Raw genomic sequence first — 22069 nt, 5'->3', positions numbered from 1 at the left:
TGGCGTTGAAAAGGCCAGAGGAGGAAAGCTCTGCAGCACTCTGATAAGCTACAGCTTAATGCTGCAACACTGCTTGTTCCTGCCTTGGCTGTCGGTCCAGTCACCTGGAGGCAGCCTTGCCCAGAGCAGCCACATTGCTCTGTAGAGGAACTCTAGGGCATGTTCTAACAGAGGGCTGTTGAAAGGAGCAGGACCAGTCCAAATATGAGTCACATCAGCCTGCGTGGTCACTGGACCCCTGGCCAACCTATGAGTGTATTCATTTCTTAGGAAGCAGAAAGAAGTTTCTTCTTACTACTTCAAAAAACGTATTGGCTTCCTTTTTGCATTCTTTTCTTACTTCATTATTTTTTCCAATTTCTAGGAAAATGAATGAAGTAAAAAAAAAAACAAAACAACTCAGTGGATGGGCTAACATGAGAATGGAGTGGACAGAGGAAAGAATCAGTGAACTTATAAGTAGAATAGTAGAAATTACCCTATCTTAGCAATAGATCAAATAGGCTGAAGAAAAAAAAGGGGGCACGGATCTATGGGAATATGAAAACTACCTAACATGTGTTATCAAGAGAAAAGAATGTAGTGGGTGTGGTGGCTCACGCCTGTAATCCCAGCACTTTGGGAGGCTGAGGTGGGTGGATCACTTGAGGTCAGGAGTTCGAGACCAGCCTGGCCAATATGGTGAAACCCCATCTCTACTAAAAATACAAAACTTAGCTGGGTATGGTGGTGAATGCCAGTAACCCCAGCTACTTGGGAGGCTGAGGCAGGAGAATCACTTGAACTCAGGAGGTAGAGGTTGCAGTGAGCCGAGATCCTGCCACTGCACACTAACCTGGGTGACAAGTCGAGACTCCATCTCAAAAAAAAAAAAAAGAAGAGAAAAGAGTAATGCAAAGAATAAAAATGGGGTAAGTGCAATAAAGTTTACTTCTCCTCTTAAGTTTTCTAAATTATATTTCATGGTTAAAGCAAAAAACAACACTATCCGATGTAGTTCTTGATGTATGTAGATAAATATTTAAGAAAATTATTTTATAGATGAGGAAAAGTAAAGGAATGTAAAGGGAGGTAAGAATTCTACCAATACACTCTGGTAAGTTGTGTATATTTATTGTAATAAGGAGAGCAACCATTGAAAAAGTGAGATAAAGAGATATACCTAAAAACACTATAGATAAATAAAAATGGAATTCTTAAAAAGTCCTAAATACCCACAATAAGTCTAGAAAATCAAAATAAAGGAAAAAAAGTAGAGAACAAACAGGAAACAACAAAAATGGCAGATATTAGCCCAAGTATATCAACAATTACATTGACTACAAGTGGCGAAAATATACAAATGAAAGATGATTGACATAACGGATTTTTTTTTTTGACATAATGGATTTTTTAAAAACCCCAACTATATGCTGTTTATAGGAAATTCCTGTCAGATATAACAATATAGGAGGATAAAAATTACAGAATGAAAAAATGTTTTAATGTAAATATTAATTTTTTAAAAAGCAGGAATAGCTATATGAATGTTAAAGAAGACTTTAGAGAAAAGAAAATTACCAAGGACAGAGAGAGATATTATATAATGATAAAACGGCCAATCTACCAAAACAACATAGCAAACATACATATTTTGCATGCAAACCCTAAATATATACCCAAAAAAGTGAACTGCAAAGTATGTGAAACAAAACTGATAGAACTGAAAAAAGAAATAGGCAAATTCATAATAAGAGTTAAAAACCTCAACACACTTCTCTCAATAACTGATAGAACAACTAGACAGAAAACCAGCAAACATAGAGAAGACCATAACATTATCAATCAACTAGATCTAATTATATTTATACGATCCACCCAACAACAGAAGAATTGACTAACAAAATGTATACCAAAATATACCATAAACCATAAAACAAACCTCAACAAATTTAAAAGAATTGAAATTATACAAAGTGTATTCTCTGGCTATAATCAAATCAAGATAGATATCCCCAACAGAAAGATGGCAGGAAAATCTCCAAACAGTTGGAAATAAACAACAAACTTTCAAATAGAATCTGTAGGTCAAAAAGAAAGTTTCAAAGAAATAAAAAAATACGTTAAAGTGAATGAAAATGAAAACACAACATCAAAATTTATGTGACTCAGCTAAAGCAGTTCTGAGAGGAAAATTTATAGCACTAATATAATGCTTACATTTGAAAAAGAGGAAAGTCTCAAATTGATAATCTGAGCTCCTATCTGAAGAAACTAGTTTTTTAAGAAACTAGAAAAAGAGCCAAATAAACCCAAAGCAAGCATAAGAAAGGATATAATAAAGATAAAAGCAGAAATGAATAAAACTACAAGGAGAAAAACAAGAAAATAAATTAAACAGGCTAGTTCTTTGAAAAGAAAATTGATAAACCTTCAGCAACACTGACAAAGAAAAAAGAAGATATATATTGCCAATATCTGGAATTAAAAAGGGGACATCACTACAGACCTGCAGACATCAAAGAGAATAATAAGGACATTCTACAAATAACTCTACACATTTGACAACTTATATGAAATTAAGCAATTTTCCAGAAAGCACAAACTACCACAATTCATACAATATAAAATAGATAATTTTGATAGTCTTGTAACTGAGGAAATTGAATTAGTAATTTAGAAACTCCCAAAACAGAAAGTTCCAGGTCCAGATGGTTTCTCTAGAAAATTCCATAAGACATTTAAAGAATAATTAATACCAATTCTCTACAACCTCTTCTAGAAAATAAAAGATGAGGAAATATTTCCCAATTCATTTTATGAAGCTGAAATTATTTTGATACCAAAACTAGAAAAAGCACAATAAAAGAAAACTAGAGACTAACTGCTCTTATAAAGATAGATGTGAGAATCCTAAAAATATTGATAAATAGTGTTCAGTAATATATAAAGGTAATTATATGCCATAACCAAGGGTGGTTTATTCTAGGGATAAAAGAATGGTTCAATATTTGAAAATCCTCAATGTAATTCACTATATAAACAGTCTAAAGAAAAAATCACAATCATACTAATTGATGTACAGAAACCCATTTGACAAAATTAAACAACATTCATGGCAAAAACTTAGAGAAATAAGAATAGAAGGAATCTCCCTCAAATTGATAAAGAGTATCTATGAAAATGCCTATAGCTAACATTGTACTTAATAGTAAAAGATTGAATTCTTTCTCCATAAGATCAGGTAAGGATGACTGCTCTCACCACTCCTATTCAATATAGTACTGAAAGTTTGACATGCAATAGAGAAGAGGAAATAAAATCCATACAAATCAGAAAGGAAAAAGGAAGAAATAAAACCATTCCTATTTGCAGGCAACACGATTGTCTACTAGAAAAATTCAGTGGAATCTATAAAGAAAAAACCTCCTAGAACTAATAAATGAGTTTAGTTAGGTTGCAGGATGTAAGATAAACATATCAAAATCAATTACACTTTTATATAGTAGCAATGTACACATGAATATAAAAATTAATTATACAATATCATTTACAATCTCAAAAACATATGGAATACATGTGTGTATATCTAATGAAACATTTATGGGATTTATATGCTGAAAACTACAAAATGCCAATAGAAGTAATCAAAGAGTATCTACATAGTAGAGAAATGTGGATTGGATTTGTGTTTGTGGATTGGAAGAGTCAACTTAGTAAAGATGTCAGTTCTCCCCAAAATGATATTCAGATTCAAGTTTAATGAAATTCTTATAAAAATCCCAACAAGAATTTTGGAGACATATATAAGATTATTCTAAAATTTATATGCAAAAGTAAAGCAACTAGAATGTCTAAAATAATTTCAAAAAGGAAAAATAAAGTAGGAGAAATCACTGAACCTAATTTCAAAATTAGTATAGCTATCGTAGTCAAGACTGTGTGGAATTAGCAAAGAGAGTGATACATAGGACAGAACAGAGAACCTGAAAACAGTCACATATTCGTCACCCCACAACTTAAAAAGCAACTCAAAATAGATCATACACTTAAAATAAAACATAAAACTAGAAAACTTGTAAAAGAAAACATACCAGAAAATCTTCAATACCTATGGACTGTTGAAGAGTTCCTAAACATGATATCAACAGCATGATCTATAAAAGAAAAAAAGTCAATAAATTGGACTTCATCCAAATTTAAAATGTTTGTTCTATGAAGAACTGTGTTAGAAGAATGAAAAGACAAGCTATAGACTAGGAGAAAATGTTTGCAAAACACGTACCTAGATTGAAGAACTCCAAACTCAACAATTTTTTTAAAAAACAAAAATCCAATGAGGGAATGGGCAAAAGAGATATCTTATTGTAAATGATATTTGGATGGCAAATAAGCTCATGAAAAGATGTTCAGCATCCCTAGCTACTGGGGAAATGCAAATGAATGCCATGATGAGATAGCACCACACACCTATTAGAACTGCTAAAATAAAAATAGTGATAATGCCTGTATTCGTCTGTTCTCACACTGCTAATAAAGACATACCTGAGACTGGGCAATTTATAAAGGAAAGAAGTTTAATTGATTCACAGTTCAATATGACTGGGGAGGCCTCAGGAAACTTCCAATCATGGCTGAAGGGGAAGCAAACATGTCCTTCTTCACATGGTGGCATCGAGGAGAACAATGTGTGCTCAGCGAAGGGGGAAGCCCCTGACAAAACCATCAGATCTTGTGAGAACTCACTCATTATCATGAGAACACATTGGGGGAACCGCCCCTGTGATTCGATTATTTCCACCTGGTCCCTCCTACAACACGGAATTACGGGAACTACATACAATTCAAGATGAGATTTGGGGTGGGACACAGTCAAACCATATCAATGTCAAATGCTGGTGAGGATGCAAAAAAATGGAATTACCATGCAATGCTGGAGGTTAAAATGCTAGAGTCACTCTGGAAAATAGTTTAGTGGTTTCTTTAAAACTAAACATACATTTACCATGTGACCCAGAAACACTCTCCTGGACACTTATTCCAGATAAACTTTGGAATGTGAAAACTTTATCTACACAAAGCCTGTACATAATTGTTCCTAGCAGCTTTATTTTTAATAGCCCAACAAGGCTATTAAACAAACAAAACTGGAAACAAACAAAATGTCCTACAATAGGTGAGTGGTTAAGCAAACTGTAGTACTTTTTTTTTTTTATTATACTTTAAGTTTTAGGGTACATGTGCACATTGTGCAGGTTAGTTACATATGTATACATGTGCCATGCTGGTGCGCTGCACCCGCTAACTCGTCATCTAGCATTAGGTATATCTCCCAATGCTATCCCTCCCCCCTCCCCCCACCCCACCACAGTCCCGAGAGTGTGATATTCCCCTTCCTGTGTCCATGTGATCTCATTGTTCAATTCCCACCTATGAGTGAGAATATGCGGTGTTTGGTTTTTTGTTCTTGCGATAGTTTACTGAGAATGATGATTTCCAATTTCACCCATGTCCCTACAAAGGACATGAACTCATCATTTTTTATGGCTGCATAGTATTCCATGGTGTATATGTGCCACATTTTCTTAATCCAGTCTATCATTGTTAGACATTTGGGTTGGTTCCAAGTCTTTGCTATTGTGAATAATGCCGCAGTAAACACATGTGTGCATGTGTCTTTATAGCAGCATGATTAATAGTCATTTGGGTATATACCCAGTAATGGGATGGCTGGGTCAAATGGTATTTCTAGTTCTAGATCCCTGAGGAATCGCCACACTGACGTCCACAATGGTTGAACTAGTTTACAGTCCCACCAACAGTGTAAAAGTGTTCCTATTTCTCCACATCCTCTCCAGCACCTGTTGTTTCCTGACTTTTTAATGATTGCCATTCTAACTGGTGTGAGATGTTATCTCCTTGTGGTTTTGATTTGCATTTCTCTGATGGCCAGTGATGGTGAGCATTTTTTCATGTGTTTTTTGGCTGCATAAATGTCTTCTTTTGAGAAGTGTCTGTTCATGTCCTTCGCCCACTTTTTGATGGGGTTGTTTGTTTTTTTCTTGTAAATTTGTTTGAGTTCATTGCAGATTCTGGATATTAGCCCTTTGTCAGATGAGTAGGTTGCGAAAATTTTCTCCCATTTTGTAGGTTGCCTGTTCACTCTGATGGTAGTTTCTTTTGCTGTGCAGAAGCTCTTTAGTTTAATTAGATCCCATTTGTCAATTTTGTCTTTTGTTGCCATTGCTTTTGGTGTTTTGGACATGAAGTCCTTGCCCATGCCTATGTCCTGAATGGTAATGCCTAGGTTTTCTTCTAGGGTTTTTATGGTTTTAGGTCTAACGTTTAAATCTTTAATCCATCTTGAATTGATTTTTGTATAAGGTGTAAGGAAGGGATCCAGTTTCAGCTTTCTACATATGGCTAGCCAGTTTTCCCAGCACCACTTATTAAATAGGGAATCCTTTCCCCATTGCTTGTTTTTCTCAGGTTTGTCAAAGATCAGATGGTTGTAGATATGCAGCGTTATTTCTGAGGGCTCTGTTCTGTTCCATTGATCTATATCTCTGTTTTGGTACCAGTACCGTGCTGTTTTGGTTACTGTAGCCTTGTAGTATAGTTTGAAGTCAGGTAGTGTGATGCCTCCAGCTTTGTTCTTTTGGCTTAGGATTGACTTGGCGATGCGGGCTCTTTTTTGGTTCCATATGAACTTTAAAGTAGTTTTTTCCAATTCTGTGAAGAAAGTCATTGGTAGATTGATGGGGATGGCATTGAATCTATAAATTGCCTTGGGCAGTATGGCCATTTTCACGATATTGATTCTTCCTACCCATGAGCATGGAATGTTCTTCCATTTGTTTGTATACTCTTTTATTTCCTTGAGCAGTGGTTTGTAGTTCTCCTTGAAGAGGTCCTTCACATCCCTTGTAAGTTGGATTCCTAAGTATTTTATTCTCTTTGAAGCAATTGTGAATGGGAGTTCACTCATGATTTGGCTGTTTGTCTGTTGTTGGTGTATAAGAATGCTTGTGATTTTTGCACATTGATTTTGTATCCTGAGACTTTGCTGAAGTTGCTTATCAGCTTAAGGAGATTTTGGGCTGAGACAATGGGGTTTTCTAGATATACAATCATGTCATCTGCAAACAGGGACAATTTGACTTCCTCTTTTCCTAATTGAATACCCTTTATTTCCTTCTCCTGCCTAATTGCCCTGGCCAGAACTTCCAACACTATGTTGAACAGGAGTGGTGAGAGAGGGCATCCCTGTCTTGTGCCAGTTTTCAAAGGGAATGCTTCCAGTTTTTGCCCATTCAGTATGATATTGGCTGTGGGTTTGTCATAGATAGCTCTTATTATTTTCAAATACGTCCCATCAATACCTAATTTATTGAGAGTTTTTAGCATGAAGGGTTGTTGAATTTTGTCAAAGGCTTTTTGTGGTTTTTGTCTTTGGCTCTGTTTATATGCTGGATTACATTTCTTGATTTGCGTATATTGAACCAGCCTTGCATCCCAGGGATGAAGCCCACTTGATCATGGTGGATAAGCTTTTTGATGTGCTGCTGGATTCGTTTTGCCAGTATTTTATTGAGGATTTTTGCATCAATGTTCATCAAGGATATTGGTCCAAAATTCTCTTTTTTGGTTGTGTCTCTGCCCGGCTTTGGTATCAGGATGATGCTGGCCTCATAAAATGAGTTAGGGAGGATTCCCTCTTTTTCTATTCATTGGAGTAGTTTCAGAAGGAATGGTACCAGTTCCTCCTTGTACCTCTGGTAGAATTCAGCTGTGAATCCATCTGGTCCTGGACTCTTTTTGGTTGGTAAACTATTGATTATTGCCACAATTTCAGATCCTGTTATTGGTCTATTCAGAGATTCAACTTCTTCCTGGTTTAGTCTTGGGAGAGTGTATGCGTGGAGGAATGTATCCATTTCTTCTAGATTTTCTAGTTTATTTGCGTAGAGGTGTTTGTAGTATTCTCTGATGGTAGTTTGTATTTCTGTGGGATCTGTTGTGATACCCCCTTTATCATTTTTTATTGTGTCTATTTGATTCTTCTGTCTTTTTTTCTTTATTAGTCTTGCTAGCGGTCTATCAATTTTGTTGATCCTTTCAAAAAACCAGCTCCTGGATTCCTTGATTTTTTGACGGGTTTCTTATGTCTCTATTTCCTTCAGTTCTGCTCGGATTTTAGTTATTTCTTGCCTTCTGCTAGCTTTTGAATGTGTTTGCTCTTGCTTTTCTAGTTCTTTTAATTGTGATGTTAGGGTGTCAATTTTGGATTTTTCCTGCTTTCTCTTGTGGGCATTTAGTGCTATAAATTTCCCTCTACACACTGCTTTGCAGGCGTCCCAGAGATTCTGGTATGTTGTGTCTTTGTTCTTGTTGGTTTCAAAGAACATCTTTATTTCTGCCTTCATTTCATTATGTACCCAGTAGTCATTCAGGAGCAGGTTGTTCAGTTTCCATGTAGTTGAGTGGCTTTGAGTGAGATTCTTAATCCTGAGTTCTAGTTTGATTGCACTGTGGTCTGAGAGATAGTTTGTTATAATTTCTGTTCTTTTACATTTGCTGAGGAGAGCTTTACTTCCAAGTATGTGGTCAATTTTGGAATAGGTGTGGTGTGGTGCTGAAAAAAATGTATATCCTGTTGATTTGGGGTGGAGAGTTCTGTAGATGTCTATTAGGTCTACTTGGTGGAGAGCTGAGTTCAATTCCTGGGTATCCCTGTTGACTTTCTGTCTCATTGATCTGTCTAATGTTGACAGTGGGGTGTTAAAGTCTCCCATCATTATTGTGTGGGAGTCTAAGTCTCATTGTAGGTCACTCAGGACTTGCTTTATGAATCTGGGTGCTCCTGTATTGGGTGCATATATATTTAGGATAGTTAGCTCTTCTTGTTGAATTGATCCCTTTACCATTATGTAATGGCCTTCTTTGTCTCTTTTGATGTTTGTTGGTTTAAAGTCTGTTTTATCAGAGACTAGGATTGCAACCCCTGCCTTTTTTTGTTTTCCATTTGCTTAGTAGATCTTCCTCCATCCTTTTATTTTGAGCCTATGTGTGTCTCTGCACGTGAGATGGGTTTCCTGAATACAGCTCACTGATAGGTCTTGACTCTTTATCCAATTTGCCAGTCTGTGTCTTTTAATTGGAGCATTTAGTCCATTTACATTTAAAGTTAATATTGTTATGTGTGAATTTGATCCTGTCATTATGATGTTAGCTGGTTATTTTGCTCGTTAGTTGATGCAGTTTCTTCCTAGTCTCGATGGCCTTTACATTTTGGCATGATTTTGCAGCGGCTGGTACCTGTTGTTCCTTTCCATGTTTAGCGCTTCCTTCAGGAGCTCTTTTAGGTCAGGCCTGGTGTTGACAAAATCTCTCAGCATTTGCTTGTATGTAAAGTATTTTATTTCTCCTTCACTTATGAAGCTTAGTTTGGCTGGATATGAAATTCTGGATTGACAATTCTGTTCTTTAAGAATGTCGAATATTGGCCCCCACTCTCTTCTGGCTTGTAGGGTTTCTGCTGAGAGATCAGCTGTTAGTCTGATGGGCTTCCCTTTGTGGGTAACCCGACCTTTCTCTCTGGCTGCCCTTAACATTTTTTCCTTCCTTTCAACTTTGGTGAATCTGACAATTATGTGTCTTGGAGTTGCTCTTCTCGAGGAGTATCTTTGTGGCATTCTCTGTATTTCCTGAATCTGAACGTTGGCCTGCCTTGCTAGATTGGGGAAGTTCTCCTGGATAATATCCTGCAGAGTGTTTTCCAACTTGGTTCCATTCTCCCCATCACTTTCAGGTACACCAATCAGATGTAGATTTGGTCTTTTCACATAGTCCCATATTTCTTGGAGGCTTTGCTCATTTCTTTTTATTCTTTTTTCTCTAAACTTCCCTTCTCGCTTCATTTCATTCATTTCATCTTCCATTGCTGATACCCTTTCTTCCAGTTGATCGCATCAGCTCCTGAGGCTTCTGCATTCTTCACGTAGTTCTCGAGCCTTGGTTTTCAGCTCCATCAGCTCCTTTAAGCACTTCTCTGTGTTGGTTATTCTAGTTATACATTCTTCTAAATTTTTTTCAAAGTTTTCAACTTCTTTGCCTTTGGTTTGAATGTCCTCCCGTAGCTCAGAGTAATTTGATCGTCTGAAGCCTTCTTCTCTCAGCTTGTCAAAGTCATTCTCCATCCAGCTTTGTTCCGTTGCTGGTGAGGAACTGCGTTCCTTTGGAGGAGGAGAGGCACTCTGCATTTTAGAGTTTCCAGTTTTTCTGTTTTGTTTTTTCCCCATCTTTGTGGTTTTATCTACTTTTGGTCTTTGATGATGGTGATGTACAGATGGGTTTTTGGTGTGGATGTCCTTTCTGTTTGTTAGTTTTCCTTCTAACAGACAGGACCCTCAGCTGCAGGTCTGTTGGAATACCCTGCCGTGTGAGGTATCAGTGTGCCCCTGCTGGGGGGTGCCTCCCAGTTAGGCTGCTCAGGGGTCAGGGGTCAGGGACCCACTTGAGGAGGCAGTCTGCCCGTTCTCAGATCTCCAGCTGTGTGCTGGGAGAACCACTGCTCTCTTCAAAGCTGTCAGACAGGGACATTTAAGTCTGCAGAGGTTACTGCTGTCTTTTTGTTTGTCTGTGCCCTGCCCCCAGAGGTGGAGCCTACAGAGGCAGGCAGGCCTCCTTGAGCTGTGGTGGGCCCCACCCAGTTCGAGCTTCCTGGCTGCTTTGTTTACTTAAGCAAGCCTGGGCAATGGCGGGCGCCCCTCCCCCAGCCTCGCTGCCGCCTTGCAGTTTGATCTCAGCCTGCTGTGCTAGGAATCAGCAAGATTCCGTGGGCGTAGGACCCTCCGAGCCAGGTGTGGGATATAATCTCGTGGTGCGCCGTTTTTTAAGCCGGTCTGAAAAGTGCAATATTTGGGTGGGAGTGACCTGATTTTCCAGGTACGTCCGTCACCCCTTTCTTTGACTTGGAAAGGGAACTCCCTGACCCCTTGCGCTTCCCAAGTGAGGCAATGCCTCGCCCTGCTTCGGCTCGCGCACAGTGCGCGCACCCGCTGGCCTGCACCCACTGTCTGGCACTCCCTAGTGAGATGAACCCGATACCTCAGATGGAAATGCAGAAATCTCCCGTCTTCTGTGTCGCTCACGCTGGGAGCTGTATACCAGAGCTTTTCCTATTCAGCCATCTTGGCTCCTCCCCTGCAAACTGTAGTACTTTCATACAATGGAATACTACTCAGCAATGAAAAGGAACAAACACCACTGATACATGCAACAACTTAGATGAATTTAAAGGACATTATGCTGAGTGAAAAATATCCAAAGGTCACATACTGTATGATTGTATTTACTAATATTCTAGGAATGACAAAATTATAAAGATGGAGAACAGATTAGTGATTGTCAAGGATGAGGAATGGGGGCGCAAGGGGTGAGTATAACTATAAAATGGTAGTAGGATGGAGTTCTGTGTGGTGATGGAACACTTCTCTATCTTGATTGTAGTGGTGGTAACATGGATGTACATATGTGATAAAATAATGTGGAACTGTAAAACAAAATTACATATGGGTTTGCCTCAACACAAATATTGTTCATTCTTGCTATTCTTGGGCTTATTTATATGTGAAAAAGATACCATTTGTATGTAGTTAGCTGTTACTTGCTTTCTTTCATTCATTATGTTTCTAAGGTGTACCCAAGCTATTGCATGCTGCTGTGGTTTATTGATATTCCATGTTATCTAATATTCCATTTAATGACTATCACTCAAGTTATTTCCTTGTTTTCCTGTTGATGGACATTTGTGTTAAATCTAGCTTTTTGCTGTTTCGAAAAAGTCATGTTTGTGCATGTCTTCTGGGAAAGTGTGCAAGAGTTTCTCTGGATGTCTCAGTCTGTCTGTACTGCTATAACTAAATACCTGAGACTGGGTAATTTATAATTAATAGAAATTTATCTCTCACCATTTTGGAGGCTGGGAAGCCCAAGATTAAGATGCAGGAAGTTTAATGTCTCGTGAAGCCTAGTCTCTGCTTCCAAGAGTGTTGCCTCCTCAGGAGCGGATACATGCTATGTCCTCAACATGGCAGAAGGGCAGAGGGGCAAGAGGGCACTCCCTTCAACCTGGAGCCCTTTTATAAGTGTGCTAATCCCAGTTGTGAGGGTGGAGGCCTCATGACTTAATCACCACCCCCAAGGCCATATCTCTCAATACTGTTGCATTGGGGATTAAGTTTTCATATAAATTTTAGAGGGGACACTGTCATTCAAACCATAGCACTAGAGAATATACATAGGAGTGATTTGCTCAGAGGGAGGGTATGAGAGCATTCTACTTCATAAGAGAAGGTTAAATTGTTCCAAGTGGTTATATCAATTTCTACCCCCACTATCAGTTTAATTTGCATTTTCTTAATTAAACATGAGGTTGCTCATCTTTTCCTACATCCATTCACCATTCATGTTTTTCTCTTCTGTGATGTGCCTGTCAGATCTTCTGCTTATGTTTTTTCTATTGTGTTGTCTTTTTATGACTGATATATAACATTTCTTTATATAACCTGAATACTGGTCTTTTGTTCATTTCAAGTGTTGCAAACTTGTCTCACATATTGGCTTGTGTTTTTGCCTTCTTCATTGTACCTTTGGATGAATGCAGGCTCTTCATATTACGGCTGCAAATTTATCAACTTTGCCTTCCTTTTATGGTTAACACTTTTGTGCCTTAAGAACGTCTCTCCCATTTAAAGATCAGAAGGATGTTTCCCTGTATTTTCTTCTAAAAGTTTAAACCTTTTGCTTTTTACAACTAAATCTTTAATTCCTCTGGAATTAATCTTTGGGTATGGTTCCTCCTTTACTTTTGGCTCAGTTATTCCACACTTCATGAGAACCCTGTTATCTTGTAATAGCCAGGTGGATGAGAAAGTCAAGGAAGAAAACCCTCATTCACAACAAGATGTGGGAAGCTGGCTAATTCTTCCTTAGGTAGCCTCGAAATAAATTTTGGTAAAATGAACTAGCTTTCCTTTGCTGTAGCCAAGGATATTTAGAAATTTTGCAAATGTTTGAGTGCTACATGTTAAAAAGTAAAACAAACAAAAAGCAATGAATCTCCTCTCACCATTTGAGCTATGTCTCAGATCATTTAAATAAGCTATTTGTTGAGAAAAAAAGCATACATTTAAAATGCCTGTTTGTATAGTATTCAGAGTATGGGTTCTGCTTTTAAAGAGGCAATGCAATTTATTGGAAATATCACCGGACAGGGAGTCGAAAGACTTGTGTTTAAGCCTTGATCTGTCATCACCTGGTTGAGAAACCTCTTCATATCAGTTAGGATTATGTGCAGTGGCCTGTAACAAGAATCCTTCTACAGTGGCTTAACCAAATAGGATTTACTTTTTCTCATGTAACATTTTCTCATGTAACAGCCTAGAAGCAGGCAAGCCAGGCCCAGTGCAGTGACTCCTTCTTTCAGTTTAGGCTTCGTTCACAGCATGTGGCTTTTGTTTTCATGCTTGTGACTTCATGACTGCAAGAGATAGCTCTTCCTCCAGCTTTGCATCAGAGTTGCAGGCATGATGAAGAAGAAGGGCAAAGAACGAAAAGTGAATGCCAGGGTCCTTTGAAAGTACCTTTCCGGGAGCCCTACCTAGTAACTTCAGCTTGTTTGCATCTCCAGAACCAAAATTGTTCCACCTGGCCATCATTCTTAGCTGAATCTTAACATGGCAAATTCCTGCCCTGGACAAAATCAAGATTCTGTAAGGGAAAAGGGTAGACTTGTCATTGGATAGGCAACTGGCAATGTCTGCCCCACTGTCTAAGCTTTCAGTGGGGATGCCTGCCCACTGCTGACAGGGTTGTTTTCATGACAAAATAGAAGATCAAATGGAAGAGTGCTTCATACACTGTAAAATGTATTTAATAAACAGAGTGGAAATATTCTGAACTATTTTCTCAGAGAGCAAATCCAATGTTAATAGAAAGTTCAGGCTGGGTGTGGTGGTTCATGCCTGTAATCTCAGCACTTTGAGACACTGAAGTGGTAGGATCACTTGAGGCCTGGAGTTTGAGACCAGCCTGGGCAACATAGCAAGCCCTCATCTCTATTAAAAAAAAAAGTTAGTCAGACATGTTGGGGCATCCCTGCAGTCCCAGCTGTTCTGGAGGCTGAGGCAGGAGGATTGCTTTAGCATAGAAGTTTGAGGTTACACTGAGCTATTATTGCTCTACTGCACTCCCATCTGGGTGACAGAGTGAAACTCTGTCTCCCGAACTCTGCAAAAATAAATAAATAAATAAAAAAGAAAGTCCAGCTAAATATAGAGCCTTGGGTCATCAATATCTATTGAACTTCCACTCATTCTCTTTTGGACATCTGCAGATCACCTGAGTACTAGGGTTTTTATAGACACACATCCTCAAATATCAGTCTTCAGATTATTGTCAAGCACTGTTGTGGTGGACATTTGCTGATCCCCTTCCCACTTTCCCTTTCCTCTATCCCCAATGTCTCTCTATGTGATGTTTGTTTGGATTGACCCTACTCTTACCTCCAGGGATAAGCCTTGACTAGTTTAAGCCATTTGACATATGAGACCCCCAAATACAGTGGCCGATTCAGCAATGGGCCCTCAGAATGACCTCAGAACTTTCACTGGGACTGCCATGACGCTGACACTGTCCTCTTGGATGATAGATATATGATCTTGAACTGCTACAGCCATTTTTATTGCGCCAGGAGGGGAGCAGCCTGAGGGTGAAGCCAATTCACAAAGAATACCTGTACCAAGAGAATTGTCTAGAATCAAATGATACAACAAACTTGTGGTTTCCCAAAACCAATCTTACTTTTGGGTTTTTTCCCCAACTCAATGAAACAAACATTTCCTTATTTTGTTATTTATTTGTATAAGTGAGTTTGAGCTGGGTTTTCTGTTACTTGTAACCAAATGATTCCTAAGTGATAGTTTCTATATACATTCCAGGAAAAATTATATATATTACATTATTTTAACATATTATTCTTTTAAATAATTGATATATATTTAAATAATGTATTTAATATATGTATATGTATATATTTATATTTAAGTTCATTTATTCTAATGTTTATAATCCTTCCTGAATTAAGATCATAAGGCCTGAATGTTACCCAGCATGCCTGTTTCTCCCTGTAATAAATTGCCTGCGTAGCATCTGTCCAGAGAAGTGGACTGTGAGATGCTCAGAGCTGATTCCTACTCTTTGGAGACTGTGCCTGTTATCCCTGGGTTACAAGACTCATTCCTGAGTACTTTGAACCAAAAACCAATTAGGCTGATACACATCAGTGTTCTTGTAGGTGTGTTTCCTGTTTCCTGTTTGCGAAGGCAACTACAAAAGAAGTAAAAGTGACAGTCTCACCAAAACTTTTACAGAGCTGTCAAATGTTCAAGTACAATATTCGCTAATTATGAGTGATCTCAGTTGCAGGGCATCTGATCTCCTGGTGTTAAAATCTGTCGTGATACCGAGGAAGGCCCCGAGATCCCAGGCACTGAGTGACTGCATACTGTGAGTTAGTTTTTTAATCTCTTGAAAGGGTTAAATTGTGTAAATTACGATTCAAAATGCAAAGCTGTATTCTAGGTAGGTTTGTGTGTGTTTATATATTTGTATTTGCTAAGTAGAAAAATAAGCTTTGTCATGGGGTAGCCATTTCCATTTTTAACTCTTGATGAATGTGTATGTTACTGAAAAGAAAGCTATGCACCCATTTTAATTAAAAAAAAAATCCTGTTCTCTTTTCTGGTGACTGATTAAGCGGAAACCTTATTTAAGTACAAGAGATTTAGTAAAACAAAACAGGACATATGATAATGGAGTAAAAACCTGGCTTGTTGATTCCTGGAAAAAAGGTAATTTATACCCCTCCTTACTTTCCAAATGGACTCATTTAGTATAGAGGACCGAAGAGGATGTTATGCAGCAAGTAGAGGGGATGTTTTCTAATTCAAAAAAGATTCTTTTGAAATTCTATTATAGTATAATTAGGGCAGCAGCACCAGCAATAGTGAATTTCCTGTTAGAATAGGAACATTATTACTTTCCTAATTTGTTGATATGAGTCTCAAAAGCCATCTCATTGAACAGTTAGGAAATTGGCTTTTCAGGAAGGGAAATCTACTGAATTTCTTGGAAACTTTTCAAAATAAGTTAATGGCCCCAGACAAGAGCTAGTGAAGAATTGCAGGCAAAGTCATATGGCTTAGACCTCAGTAATATGTTTTGTGCCTGTTTGGAAAAAAGTCATGAAGATTAATCTGATATTTACTTGGTCAAACAGTTGTGTATGAGGAACAAATGGAGAAAATAAAATAAATGGGGGCAGGGCAGATACATTGATATCAAATGAAACTTGAGTAGACTTAGCTCTTTTCATCCCACTTCCTTTTCCCCCATTAAGTCTTTATGGTTTAATTACTACCTGAGCAACATGGCTCACCTGGATGTAACAAGAAAGTGAAAGTGAAAAGTTTTTATTCCAAATTTGGTAGTCCAGTCCTTCTAATGAGATCTATAGAAGAGTAATGAAATATTTGAAGTCACGTTAAACAAAATCTAATGTTTTTTTTTCCCTCATGGCATTGAGAACTAAGTCTCAGCCCTATTGCATTTCTCCTGGAGGCCAAGATAGAATTGTGCATTGTAACTAGTAATGATCAGGCAGTCTGGGAAGCTCCTTCTTCTTGAGATAATTTGGTTGAACTATTTATGGATATCACAACCCGAGACATGGCAGTTGCCATTGCTTTAGTTCCTTGGCTCTTTCTGACATCAAGCTAAAGCCTAATAGGAAAATGTGTGTTTTTGCCTAAAGACAGTAAAGCTTGAGTAGGATTTAACATAAGAACACTTCCCCTTGGCATGGAGGTGTGGATAATCACTATCATGCTATTGGCTTCTAGTCATTTCTGTCCCTCCTGCAGCACCTGGGTCCTTCTCTGTGTTTATTGTTTCAGGGGCAGGTAATTCCTTGCTAGAGTGAGCTCCAAATAAGCTAGACTTCATCTCTCATTCACATGGAGCAAAGGGAGACTGCGAGAGTTCATGCTGCAGGTTTGCAGCATCTGCCAGACCCAAACGAGGATGATTTGGATGAGAAATTGACAGAAAAGCTCTTGGGGCAGTGAAGAAGCCACTCCCTGCTTGACTACTAGTGGGCTTGAGAGAGTAGTGGGCAAGGCAGGGAAGAGGATGACTTCTTCAACAGAGGTTAAACTTCCTAACAGGGGCTTTCCATAAGAATGGCCTGACTTAGCAAATACTGCCCAAATTTCCTGGGCTGTTTGGGATTTTGTCCAAGAATTTCAGACAATTTAGTAAAAATTGCCTAGTGGCAGAAATCCAGATAACCATAGATGGGAAGAATACATATAAAGAAATTATTTGAAAGCAAGGTATATGAATAGACTCTAGGTTTATAATTATTACTGATTTCCTGTTGTTTGGATATCGCTCTTTAGCCTCCTTAAGTCAGGATGGTTTTGCCTGGGTCCCCAAGAAATCTGTACTCTTCCCAAGGCTCCCTATGTGACTAGCTTCTTAGTTATAGGATGTTACATGGAATTTCATTTTTCTGCAGTTTTCTAAGCTAAAGACTTCTTTGCTCCTCCTCTTAAAAGAATGAATGCTGTTTTAGCCCTTTTAGCCTGGGAGCCCATTATTCTGTATTTTCAATGTCCCACAAATTCCCCTCTGTCAAAAAACATTGATTTTGTCAACAGAATACCTTTCATTTAGGAATAATATGGAGAGAGATTATCTCAGAGGCTGAGAGCACGAGACACCAAATATTCAGAGGATAATTAAAGTGTGCTTCCAGATGTTTTCAAATATAGCCACAGAGACAAATACTGATCAGTCGAGTAATTGATTCCCTGCCAACTATTTTCCATCCAGTCACGTTCTTAATGCCAAAACAGCTAATAAATTCGGCGAAAAACAAAAACAAAAACAAACTGCTTTTGTATTAGTATGTAGAAAAAAATAGAGAGTAGTCTATTTCCCAGCAATTTTGCAACAAATTGTTTAGTGTCATACAGACATAGGAGAATGGTGTTTGCTGGAGATAAATGATGATTTCAATTAACCAACAAATGTTGACTAAGTACCTACTAACTTGAGCCCTAGAGAAGAATGATATGGTATAACATGGACTTACATATTTGGTAATAGATTATGTTTCTAGAAGCATAATTCATTTATTTGTTCAATAAATATTTATTGAGCAGTTGCTATGTGACAGGCACTGTGTTAGATGGCAGGGATATTAATAGGGATAGGAAGGCATGCAGCTGAGAAGAGTGGGGTTGGGAGTGAAGTTAATCAAATAATCACACAAATACATTTTACAAATGTGTTAAGTACTATGATAGAAAACAACAACAGCAAAAACAAGGAACTATGAGACTATAAAATGCAGGTACCACCCCTAGTCTCAGTGGGGATCAGGGAAGGCTTCCCTGCAGAAATCTGAAGGTGTTGGAGATGGGCAGAAGAAAGGCCAGAGCAGAGGTTCTAAGGTAGAAGGGAGCATGCAGCTTACTAAGAATTGAGCCAAAGCTAGTATTGCTGGAGAGCAAGGCGGGCATCCTATGGGGGAAAGCTAGAGGGGTGGCAGGAGCCAGATCATGAAAGACTTAGTAGAGAATGAATGAATGAACCAACATGAGTAGTTTATAACAGGAAATGAGTCCTGTGGTCTTCTGTAAAAATGAAAGGAGTTTGCAATTGTATAATGACTCTGCTGATAGGGAGAAGATATTCGTTTACTCACCCAGCCAATATACCCAAGACAAAATCCCTGTTCCCATGGATCTGAAATTCTAGTGGAAAAGGCAGATAATATGCCAATAAGCAAATATATAGGTTTTATACTAAGTTTTTGCTTATAAGTAAGTAGTATGGGTCTTTAGATAGAATTTAAACATGATTTCAAATCTAAATTGTATTGCATGTAAGTGTGGTTATTCTTCTGTTTAGTTAAATAACGGCATATACTCTAGAAGACCTAAGAGGATGCTTAGGACAGATGTCCTTCATAGTACCCAATTCACGGTCAAAGACTTCGAAGAAATTTCAAGAGAGGAGAACGAGAGGGAAACCAGGCTTTGTATTAATTTGTTCTTGTTTCTGAGACAATAGTGATCCCATTGTCCTCCCTGTGCCTCATTCTGGAGTGGTGAGGGGAGGAGGAAGGGAGCAATACAAAGACTTAAATGAAACTCACAGAGTCTAACACTGATGGAGAAGGAGCTGAGAGGAAGAGCATTTCAGAGTCTGTTTCTTTGGTTTTATTTTCTTTGTTTGTTTTTGAAATGGGATCTCACTCTGTTGCCCAGGCTGGAGTACAGTGGTGCAATCTTGGCTTACTGAAGCCTCAGCCTCCTGAGTAGCAGGGACTACAAGTGCGCACCACCATGCCCAGCTAATTTTTGTATTTTTTGTCGAGTCAGAGTGTCTCACTGTGTTGCCCAGGCTAGTCTAGAACTCATGGCCTTAAGCAGTCCTTCTGTGTTGGCCTTCCTAAGTGTTGGAGTTATATACGTGAGCCACCACATCTGGCCTCTATTTCTTCTTACAAAAAGACCTTGTTATACCTTATATATTTAATATGCTTTATACATTTTGCACATTTAGCATATCTAGAAAAGTTTCACATCTTAGAATCAATGTACATATTTAAGGAGATGGATTTCTTTCTCACATTCTCAAAAGTTGTTATTTCATATTGCTTCTTAAAGCCATTACTGACTTACAACACAGAAAACAATACATGCCTGGAAACTTATTTGAGGTTTTCAACTGTGCCTGTCTTTTATGAAGGTCTGCTGGAAGACTTCTTGATGCAATGTTTGCATAGCTACATAGAGAGTATTACTGACATCAGTGGAATTACACCAGGGCACCAGTGAGGATTACCTTCAGGTCTTGTTTGCAAAAGTCAGAGGGTTTGATGTAAGTAATTCATTATATCAAAGGGAGGCATAATAATTATCTGTTTTAATCTTCAGGAACCTCCTTGTTTCTGACTTTCCTACTGTATGAATCAAAGTGATTATTTCTACATATGCTGTCTTAGTCTGCTTCGGCTGCTATAACAAAATATCATAAACTGGGTGGCTTATAAACAACAGAAATTTATTTCCTACAGTTCTTGAGGTCCGAAAGTCCAAGATTAAGGTGCTGGCAGATTCGGTGTCTGTTGAGGTCCTATTTCCTGGTTCGTAGATGGTGCCTTCTCGCTGTATCCTCCTATGGTGGAAGGGGAAAAGAGACCCTGGGGTCTCTTTTAGTACACTAAATCCACCTTCGTGTCCTAATCAGCTGCCCCAAACTCCACCTCCTAATATAATCACCTTGGGGGTTAGGACTTCAACATATGAATGTGGGGAGGGAGGCAGACACAAACATTCAGATCATAGCATATGCCAAGAATCTTAGAATTGGGAGGAATGATGGACATGTTGTTAGTGTGATCCTTCAGTATGTTTTTTTCAACATAGCACTATTGTCATTTTGAACCAGATAATTCTTCTGGAAGGGAGTGTCTTGCACATTATAGAATGTATTGCAGTATCCTGGTGCCTGTAGTATATTCCCCAGTCATGACAACCATCTGAAGACATTGCCAAATGTCTCCTGGGAAGGGCAAATATCTCCCTCAGTTGAGCACCCCTGCTTTAGTGCATCTTAATCAATGACTCACACTGCTCTGTTTTAGCCTTGTATTGTAGTTGTATCACAAATGTGTGCAATTCTAAATGTGTAGCTTTAACAGGATGGTATCTTTGCAGTTCTATAATTCTCACATCCAAATTGAAGATGATATTATGAAACCAGAATTATAGGGTGAAAAAATTAGATATTTACTCAGCCAAGCATGTGAAATTCTAACGTGATAATATGTTTTTCTGGGAGCCTTGTTTTATTTGTTAAAGCCTTAGAAAATTTTACCCTCAAAGTTTAAAACTTAGTGGTTCAATTGTTTCTTAAGAAGATACATTTATGAGAGTCTTAATGCCACAAAGACTCCACTTCAGTCAGCTGCAAGAATTAAGAGCCTTTTGGTCCTTGGCACCAAACTTAAATGAGACATAAATGAGGCACATTTAATGAAATCAATTCTAGTTTTATAGGAAGCTGAGAATAACAGAGAGAAAAAAAGTGCTGCTCTTGTGTCCTTTGGTGATGGTGTTTGACATTTTAGTGTAATTTATTATAATAGTATACTGGTTTATGTTCCCATATTATCTGTGGTTTAATCAAAGTTTCTGAAAATGGGAAGAATGTGTTCTGTCACTGTAAAGCTAAGAAATGGTATTTCAAAATTACTTCAATCATACATGATTAGATCTTCTAAACTGGTATTTTACTGTGCTATGGTGCAGTGAAGACTTCAAATTGCAAAAATGTACTTAGACATGTAGTAATATATGACACCATTAAAGAGATTATTTTTAAATAAAATTCCTTTTTATTTGTATTTTTTTATTTTAATAGATATTTCGTTAGGTGGTTTTATGAAAGTGAAATTCCTTTTTACTGTTATCTTTTACCTCACTTAAAGGCTTCCTGCCTTAAAGTGTCACATGTAGTTCAAATGAGCCAATATTATTTGTAAAATAGAGTTTCTTTTGTGTCATGATGCTGTTCAGAAATATTAAGGACTTCTGATTATCTCAAAAATAAAGTTCTAAGTCCTTTTCATGACCTTCAAGGCCCTCTAGTAACTGGCTTCAATCAATCTTTTCACATTTATCTCCATTACCTCCCTTTGCCTTGTCCCCATATCTTATTCCAGCCATAATGAAGGAGGTGGCCCGGGTCATCTTTGCACTTTTCTGCCTCCATAGCACTTCTCACGTTGTGATTTCTACCCCTCAAATTCTAATCCACTCTTAATCATTTATTTCACAAAACGTTCTCAAATTTTCTTAGTTGGAATTAAACTTTCTTTTTTTTGTATAATGCTTTGAAGGACTAGACTAGTGCTTTTCACACTATCTGGCGGAGAATTCAATTTTTGAAA

At 38.0% G+C, this 22069-nt stretch overlaps 2 protein-coding genes across 15 annotated transcripts in view; both read left to right on the top strand.

Moving 5' to 3' along the window:
- Positions 1-22069, top strand: part of NCALD (neurocalcin delta) — a 445958-nt gene that overhangs the window by 230546 nt on the left and 193343 nt on the right. For 9 of the 13 annotated variants that reach the window (XM_063816501.1, XM_063816494.1, XM_063816499.1 and 6 more), the window contains one exon: positions 15463-15549. The exons of the other annotated variants lie outside the window; for them this stretch is intronic. The gene's annotated coding sequence lies outside the window, so the exon portion shown is untranslated. The remainder of the gene's footprint in view (positions 1-15462; positions 15550-22069) is intronic. 13 annotated transcript variants of the gene reach the window in all.
- Positions 1-22069, top strand: part of LOC129135751 (phosducin-like protein 3) — a 239181-nt gene that overhangs the window by 202818 nt on the left and 14294 nt on the right. Inside the window, exon 4 of one of the 2 annotated variants that reach the window (XM_063816492.1) lies at positions 15463-15549. The exons of the other annotated variant lie outside the window; for it this stretch is intronic. The gene's annotated coding sequence lies outside the window, so the exon portion shown is untranslated. The remainder of the gene's footprint in view (positions 1-15462; positions 15550-22069) is intronic. 2 annotated transcript variants of the gene reach the window in all.

Source organism: Pan troglodytes, chromosome 7 (assembly GCF_028858775.2).
Source record: "Pan troglodytes isolate AG18354 chromosome 7, NHGRI_mPanTro3-v2.0_pri, whole genome shotgun sequence".
NCBI classification, from domain to species: Eukaryota; Metazoa; Chordata; class Mammalia; order Primates; family Hominidae; genus Pan; species Pan troglodytes.
This window is presented reverse-complemented; position numbering and strand designations above follow the sequence as displayed.